We start from the raw sequence: 9,067 nt of genomic DNA on the forward strand, positions 1-9,067 counted from the left end.
AGTAAATCATACAAGTTGAATGATACCCAACTAAGAAAAACTTTCATCTACAGAAAATATGTCATTAAGAGGTCGCAGTCAAAAAAAAAATTACAACACAGGTTTCATGTATCACACACCATATGAAACACCCGTTATAACCATACTGAAGCCTTAAATGTTACAGCTTAACATTAGTCACCTACAGATACAAACACAGTGCAGCGAGTCATGACCCTGGACCTATATTTAAGAAAAGAGTTCGTATCTCTCGGATCAGCCTAGACCTCCACAGAGTTCAATGCAAATTACATGGATATTTACATGTCATAATTTTTGAGAAGACATACACTTTTTAATATTGGAACATCTCAAAAATGTGATTAAATGTAAAAACACAGGCAAATTGGGAAATAAAGATTTTTCCGGTATGGTCAGAAAGTTACATGGGAGTTAAAAAGCTTTTAACCCAAAATCAAAAACAAACTATCAACTCTCCTGAAAAGCCTAGCCCTTTTCTTCTCTTGCGACCAAGAGATTCTATGCTGGACCCTGCAACTTCATTATTTCCTCCGCTAAGGACCCATTCTATCCCTCTCCCAGGTGTTTGGTTCGGTAACAAATGCTCCTCTCTCCCTGCTTGCATTCCTCACCAGTCTGTGGTCCCCTGCAGCAGTGTTGCTCAACCCCGGCTACAATGAGAATCACTGGGGGTCCTTAAAAAAAAAGTCTTTATGGAAGTGGGGCCTGGACATGGGCGTGTCTGTATGCCTTCATTTGTCTGTAAACGTCTTCAAGTAATCTTAATCCTGTATGTGGTCAGGACAAAGAACCACTACTTAAGACTCTGACCCAACCCAACAACCTCATCTCTCACTCATTTCCACAGATGCCTGCACCCAGCCTGTCCTCTGGGCTTCTGGGACACGCTTCTTCAGCTCTCTCAAACGATGTAAAATCCCAACTGGTCTACTTGAAAGAGCTCAGCCTATTTGTTCCTCTCTATATATACCGATTCTATCCTTTTATTCTGGATTCAATGATCCTACCTTGACTTCCAGTATTCATGGGTTTTTTCCCCGTTAATTTCCATGTAGTTACTGATTAAAATGCCCTGGCTGGTTTGGCTCAGTGGATTGAGCGTCGACCTGCGAGCTAAGTGTCGCTGGTTCGATCTTCCAGTCAGGGCACATCAGAGAAGGAAAACTCTGACTCCAAAAAACCTCCGCTGCCTTGCGGCATACCTCTTCAGGGGAAAGGCTAAGGGAGTAAACCCTGACAGAAAATCCGGAGCCGGAGTCCCTAAGGCGGTTTGACGTTGTAGTCAACACCGGCAACTCCTGCGGCGCACCTGAAGCCAAGCTGTATTGACTCCGTCTTTCCCTTGGACCCTTCAGCTGCGAAGAGAGGGGGGGTCTGCTGCATGGGCAACAGCAGACCCTCCATATCACCCTGCCCAGGCTCTGTAGCTTCAGCTCCACTGGAGAGGACACTCCAGCGTCATCGCAAGATGTCGATCCAACATGGGAGGAGACAGATACCGTGTCACTCCCGAGTCGGACTGCACAGCCATTCTCGGCGGTGCAGATAGACTCTTAAAGAAGCTACACCATCCTCTCTCGAGACGGACGGCTGCCGATACTGATTAAAATAAACGTATTTTTTTTACATGAAATACATACTGCAGAAATCTATTATGGATGCAGTAAGTGCTTCCCTGGCATAGTGAACACCAAGCACTGGATAGCAGATGAATGGTTATACTAGACTATAAAAGCCTACAACATCCAAATGTGGTTTTGTGCTATTTTGAGAAAAAGGATACAAAACTGAGGATTTACTTCAAAAAGCTATCTCTACAGTGTGTCACAGACTCAGTTCAGTCATTGAGTCTACACTACACATAAGAAACCATAGCACTAACCTATGGCACTTGCTTCTGAATCGTAGAAACAGGACTGTCTGTAATAATGGAGAAAACTGGAGCAAGATTTTTTTGCTAGCCAAATTAATCTAATTTGCTTCACAAAACAATGAAGTTTCTACAGAGCAAGCACAAAAATAAGACTCTATTCATATTTTAACAATTATTAAGACTTTATTGCTAGGAAGATCTAAGGCAATATGCTTTCACAACTGTTCCTTTTGCTGACCTGTCTGAATACTAAATTTTAAGGTTCTGAAATAACAAGCACTTTAGAAAATATCCATTTTTCTTTGTGTGTCTTCTCTGCTTCTGCTGTGATCAAAGTACTACTTTACTGAAACAATATGTTAGATAGGTGTCCCATAAAGAAACTGTCAATCGGGAACCTGGAAGCCACCGTGTTAGAACACCAGGTTGGTTGTCTGTGAAGACTCTCCCCACCTGAGGTTTGCCTGAGGTTGGCAGCAAAGAGTGCATTCAGTAGCAACCCTCCTTTACTTTTGCACTTACAAAAAGGCTTTATTACCAGCACCTATTCCACAGAAATACTTAACTGTTAATACTCTCTAGCCGGTAACCCAAAACCTTCAAGAAAATAAAAAAGCAGCACTTATAAACTCTGGGAAGTCTGCCTAAAATAACCAAAGAGTTCTATTACTTTGTCTCTTTTAATTGTCTGAGCTAATCTGGGCTCAGGGGGATACCATGATGCCAAAAAGGTCACTAATGATAATCTCTTTTCAAGTCAGTGGCTTCATAAAGATCTATCCAGTTTCCAGTTTTGAAAAAACATTCACCAGTAAGAGAAACTACAGCTAAATCGGTTGAACCAACTTCTGATAGATACAACTGTCTAAACTGAGGAAAGTGAATCAGTAATATTTTTCAATGGAGAAAGTGAATATTTAAGTTTCTCAGAGGAAGATATTCATCAGTAAGGAGAAAATAAGGCTAGCTGATTGTGAGTTTCCATGTTTTAATTAAAAGCAATTAAGAATAAAATTTTTCTTGTAACTTAATTTCCTAAAATAAACTATATCAACAAAGCTGTAATTATTTGTTATAAAACAAGACAGTGAAGTTTAACTTTTATTTAAACTCAATTACAATAGTGATTGAAAAATCCATAATCCAACCTTATACTCTTACTTCACTGAAAAGTTTTGAAGGTATAAAATATAGCATGAAGGTATACATGTGTCTTCTATGTATTTAACTGTGTCTATATGTTTCTAATGCATCAAAAGGGGCTCAAAAAGTACTCACGATACAGTTAATAGTCTTTATTCATGAGGGATATTTTTGAAGGAAATAAAAACTTTTAACTAAATTGATTGAATTTTTACCAGTATATATAAATGCATTATTTTCATTGTTTATTTTTAAATAAGCACTAACATCAAATTTCATTTTAAACCGTCCCCTCAAAATTCAAGTTTTTGGTACAAAACCCTCAGACTTTAAATATATTCGTAATGCCTATAAATCTGAAAAGTATTAATAAAATAATGTGATCATCCTGTTCAATACTCCAACCTTTAAAAATATTTCAATGTGATTAGAACTATAGAAATTTTACAAGTTATTCCACTTTTATTACCTTACTTTTTGAAATTAAATTCCACTATCTGCTAATCATTAAAAAAAGTTAACATGGACAAATATAATCTGAATGTAATTACAAGAATCAACCCATTGTAAATAGCAAAAATGAAATTTCCAATTCCCATACAGTTCTTCTGTTTCACTCCTCACACAGATAAAGGAGTGAAAAGATAGACAAGCTTATAAAAATGTTGAAATTCACTGAGAATATCAATGTAGCAAGATGATTCACAGGTAATTAATACACTATGCATGCACACACAAGCACGCACCCACACGCACATACTGTACAGACACACATACCACCCAGTGAAGAAGTAATGTGCAAAGTCACTGCATCACCTTGTGGTAATGCTCGGGAACTGTAGCTTCATTAGCATACTGAGAAAAGAAGAAACTGCATCACAGTTGGAGAGGAAAAATACAGGCAAGAGGAAGTGGTAAGAGCTTTATCATACCAGTGTTTCTTCCCATTCTCTAAAGTACGTCTGAAGAAACATGGTTAAGTGAAGATACAAGCCGCGGCTAAGTAAAAATCTTCAGGAACTGAAGGACCAGACATATGACTGGGAAACAATGTCTGAAATGCACATACATGCTGCCTACAGGGCTCTTTTCCATGTTTCCTAATACATTCCCTGAAGTTCTAACATCACTAGTGTTCCTTTGCATGTGTTATATTGTAAACTTTATACTAAAAAGTCTTTGGCCTAAAAGCCAGTTTTGTTACTTCAGGGATTCATCAATTTTTAAGGAAAATGATAAATATTATGCAGTGGGAATTCAGTTAACTAAAATGAATTTGGAGGGAAAAGGGCACTTCAATGTTATTCTTCTCATTCCTGTAACTTTCACAAGCCCTGAACAGAATTTAGTATTTTTCTACTGACTGGCCCCAAAATGTAAGCCTTGATTAAATAAAGTAGAAATCAGACCATACTAAAAACTTCTATGCATTAAACATACACAATCAAATTACACTTTTTAAGTATTTTACATAATTTGCCAGTTCTAACAATTAGAATTCAAGAGGAAATAAGGTAATTTTGTTCTGTGTTATAATGTCATTGTGGTGAATTTTTTTTCAAAGTACTTACGAGTTAAATGAATATCCTGATGTCTTGGATTTGGTTTTAAAACTCAAGGGAGAAAAACGTGTTAGAGGGGATAATAAAACAAGATTAGCAAAAAGTGGTTTGTTTGTTTTTACTTTGTTCTCCTCTTGTGTATGCTTGAAAATTTCCATAATAAAAATTAGTGGAACCAGAGCAAATAAGTATTAGTAATGAAAACACATTACATGTAGTGGTTGACAAATTCAGCAAGTTTTTTTAAAAAATCTTCAGTCAACAATATATGAACTTTTTATTATCGCCACACTTCCATCCTATAGGGCACACAAATAAATATCTGAAGGAAAAACTGACATTCAAATAGTTTTCAATTATTCATTCTGTAACTCAAACAAAGACTAGCAGCTGGTTTACACACCAGAAATATATTATTAGCAACCTTTCTGGGAGGCAGAAGAAAAAACACCAAACTATATTTGCACTCTTACAGGAGTCTATCTCCTGAACTCTTTACAGGTGAGTTCTCTGCTCAAGTGTCACTAACACCACTCTTTATTTTTTGGATTGTTTTAAAAGTTGATTCTTAAAAAGCTATGATCTGGGCCCATATATGTTAGAGGGGAGAAAATTTTTTTCTTCTAGCAAATGTTTATATGGAGCAAAATAAATTTTAAAAAGCCTTAAGTTTATACAGCCAAAATTTTAATTAGTATTCAAATTGCAGAAGAATACAACCCAACTAAACTTCACCTGAGATAATTCCCCCAAAGTAGTAGAGAAAAGCATCATTGGGATCTTTCATAAGTACCTAACATCATTAAGAAGGTTGAAACGCAGCCCTGGCTGGTGTAGTTCAGTGGACTAAGCGCCAGCCTGAGAAGCAAAGGCTCACTGGTTCGATTCCCAGTTAGGGCACATGCCTGGGTTGCCGGCCAAGTCCCTGGTTGGGGGCACACATGGTGTTTCGCTCCCTTTCTTTCTCCCTCCCTTCCCCTCTCTAAAAATAAAATCGTTTTAAAACAAAAAGGTTTAAACTTAAAATCCCTGTTTTTGTTAAAGAAAAGGTATTTACTAATTAAAATTCTACACAAATAAATGGCTGGAGCCATAATTGCAAACACAAGTGTGCAATTTAAGAATATGATAACTAGAAAAAAAACTACAATAAAATGTTCTTTGACGTCGCAAAACAAAAACAAAAACAAAAAACCTTAGTAACAAGTCGTTTCTAATATCAAATAATCCTTTAAGAAATCGATTCCCTTGCAAAGAACAAAACGAAGACCTGGCCTCAGCCCTTCTCTACACCTGAACACCACTTTGAGGGCAACTAAACTGTCTTTAGTTTAACAGGTTAATCAAATAATCTACTTAAATGCTTTCGGAATTGAGCCTAAAAATTATAATTAGCCACTGTGCACGGTTGGTAGAAATTTTGCCATTAGGGAAACGCAGAGTTGAAAAATTAAGATTCATTTTCCCATCGAAATCCCTGACTTTATAGTAATTCACAACTACTTCGTGAAATCTAAAAGCTAATATATGTAGGAAGTCAAATGCCACCGTGTTTTCAAACAGAACTATTATCAATAAATAAATGCTTATCAACACACACCCTCTCTACCAATGATCTTCCCAGACTAGGAACGCCTCGTCGGGACCTGTCCTCACGCGGGGCGGGGGTAGGGAGAGTTGTGAAACCAAGGAAAGTTGCCTAAGCGAAGGAAGATGTGACTCTCCCCAAAGGTCTGCTAAGGTCCCTGGGCACCTTCTCAGCGAAGGGGCCGCTTATAAACAGACGGCGAAAAGCGTTTGCTAATCCCGCACCGAGAGCTAGGCGAGCCGGCTAACTCCGCCCGCGGCCCCGAACGTAGGCGGCGGCGCAGGGAGTCCCCGCCTCCTGCTCCACCGGCAACTCAAACCAAAACACTTGGGTTTCACTCCGCACCAGCAAATCCGAGCGTCCTCTCCGCGCTCGACCTACATGTCTGCCCAAACTTGCTACGCAGGCAGCGCACACGCTGCCCCCAAAACACTCGCCCGAGAGCTGAGCCTCAGACAAGTCAGTTTCTTCGCGGAGGTTCCCACGCGTCACTCGCCCCCGCCCCCCGCCCAAGAGCCCACGTCCCACACGCCTCCTCCCCCAAACTGCGAAGGCCTCTCTCGGCCTCCCCGCTGCGCGAAGCGGCCGCCCGTTGCCTCTCTCCAACCCCATTGCGAACCCCATTCGCCCACACCCCCATCACAGTCGCAGTCCTGAAGGAAAGGCTGTCCTCTCCAGGAAAGTGTCGTCTTCAAGCTGCACCGTCACCACGGAGACCATATCCGAGACCGGACGGGCCCCTAGGCTGTGGGAGCGGAGAGGCGTCCCCCGAGCCCCCAAAAAGCTCTAGCGGGAGTGCGCCCCGCAAAGGGCACTAGGACGGGCCAGGGAAACCGCTTACCCAGTGAGGGGTTCGGACACAGGCGGATCCTTACACAGGCGTCCAAGCCTGAACCGCCGCCATCAGCCGCCTAACCTCTTCCGCCACTGCTACCTACCTCCACGGACCGGCTACACCTCCCCTCAGAGCTCCAAGCCGGCGTTATGTCACTTCCGGCCACAGGCCCACCCCTTCCGCCGCCGCGGGTTGAGGTTGGGGGGCGGGTCCGACGCTGACACAGCGTCTCCTGGGATCCGGGGCTTCCTCCCACCTATTCCCCTTCCCGTGGGGCCCGACTCACCCTAACGGTCAAAGGCGGCCTTTTCTGTCTTCTTTCTTGGGCCTTGTCGTTCTCGCTCTGAATCCTAGTTGCAATCGAGCGGGGTCCGTCTGGATTTGCATGTTTTACTTTTTAATTACTGCTTCAGAAAGTTAAGTCAACTTCCGGTTAAGTGGAAATGATAGGCCAGAGTTATATGAAGTATTACCATGGTACTGCGTGGATCTTAAAAATCTGTCTTAGCGAATTCTTTCATTTTATAGATCAGAATATAGAGAACCGTAGAAGTGAAAGAGCGGGTGACCCCATGGCTAGGGCTGCAACCCCTCACTCCAAGGCTCTGTCCCACCTCCTGGCACATCACGTTCTTATTTCCGAGGTTTTGTTCTCTGTAAAACAAAGGTGTCTCCTAGGAGCTTTTCAGTTCTAACGCTCTATGATTCTATTCCGGCTCCAACAGCGTCCTCTTTCTACCCGCATTTCTATGAGCTGCTAACTGCTTTTGTTATCTGTTATTCTGTGTGTGAATTTTGTCCTGTATTCTCTGTTCAATTATAATTTCTAAAAACACTTTGACGATTATAATGTATCATACCATCCTCTAGCAGGCATTCACTTGGAATCCTAACTCCAAGGAAGCAAGTGTATTCTGTTCTATTCATCATATTCCTGGGTTGCCATAAAACCTTGATAAAATTTGCAATATCACCAGGGAAGAAAGGATAATAAATTAGACCACATTAAACGTTGAAGCACCCTCTAAGTACAGAACTACAAAATTCTCTTTCATACACTTTCATCTTCACTTCCACATAATTAAGATTACAATACTTTCAATAATAATAGATTCTCCATATTTGATGACTGACTTGTTTTCTATTGAAATCTTTGAACTTGGTCTTGTCTGTATATTATACTTGATCATAGCATTCCAGAAGAAGCTTTACAGGTCATTTAGCCCCAACCTCCTTATTTTACAGGTGAAATAATAGCAATAATCACTGACATTACTAGTACTACCTTCTAGTAATGGAAATACCTGTCCCTTAAAAGTAAATACATATAACAATGAACTTTATAAGCACAATTTTTCAGAGGTATCACTCTTTGTATTTTCTAGTTACCAACAATTTTCAGTTAATGAAATCAGAAAAACAATATGCTAAATAAAAGGCCATAATTGGAAAACATTTTTATGCAGATATTTTTCTTTATTTTGTTATTTTTAATAATCTCTTGAATTTTTAGACTTTATTTGCCCCCATGACTAAGTTAGTCATTTAGGAATTTTAACTTGCTTTAATTCTATTAATAATGATCCCTTGAATTTTTAGACAATGTTCCTCCCAGCAATATAAATACATACTGTTTTGATATTTAATTAAATTTTTAAAAATTAGCCTATTACATATATAGCAGGAATCTGAATTTTTCAGACTTTACAAAAGTATACTTTATTTTATATGATATTCCACAAGGTCTCTGAGGCATCACTCCATAATCAGGTTAATATTTCTTCAGGAAATATTATGAATATCACACTACTACATAGGAGAAATAAAGCACATAGTCTTACTTCAGTTCAAATCAAGTTTTGTCACTTGGCCACTGTGGGTTCAGGTCACTTTTTATTGACAAATGAGTTCAGGTCAGGAGAGATTTTGCCACCAAATCTTTAAAAAACAAACAAACAATAAAAAATATTTGACTTTCAAAGGTTTTTTTGATTTCAAAAGAGTGAATAAGAGACCATAGATCTGTTCAACGAATTACTGGAAAG

General features: G+C 39.7%; 1 protein-coding gene across 2 annotated transcripts in view; it reads right to left on the minus strand.

Annotated features, from left to right (window-relative positions):
- Positions 1–7,191, minus strand: part of TAX1BP1 (Tax1 binding protein 1) — a 60,538-nt gene extending 53,347 nt beyond the window's left edge. Inside the window, exon 1 of one of the 2 annotated variants that reach the window (XM_090287074.1) lies at positions 7,126–7,191. The gene's annotated coding sequence lies outside the window, so the exon portion shown is untranslated. Of the gene's footprint in view, positions 1–7,028 lie in introns of both variants that reach the window. The other variant, XM_090287073.1, reaches the window with a different exon arrangement.
- Between the last annotated feature and the right edge of the window lie 1,876 nt (positions 7,192–9,067).

This window comes from Furipterus horrens, unplaced genomic scaffold, assembly GCF_987537825.1.
Source record: "Furipterus horrens unplaced genomic scaffold, mFurHor1.1.pri manual_scaffold_9, whole genome shotgun sequence".
NCBI classification, from domain to species: domain Eukaryota; kingdom Metazoa; phylum Chordata; class Mammalia; order Chiroptera; family Furipteridae; genus Furipterus; species Furipterus horrens.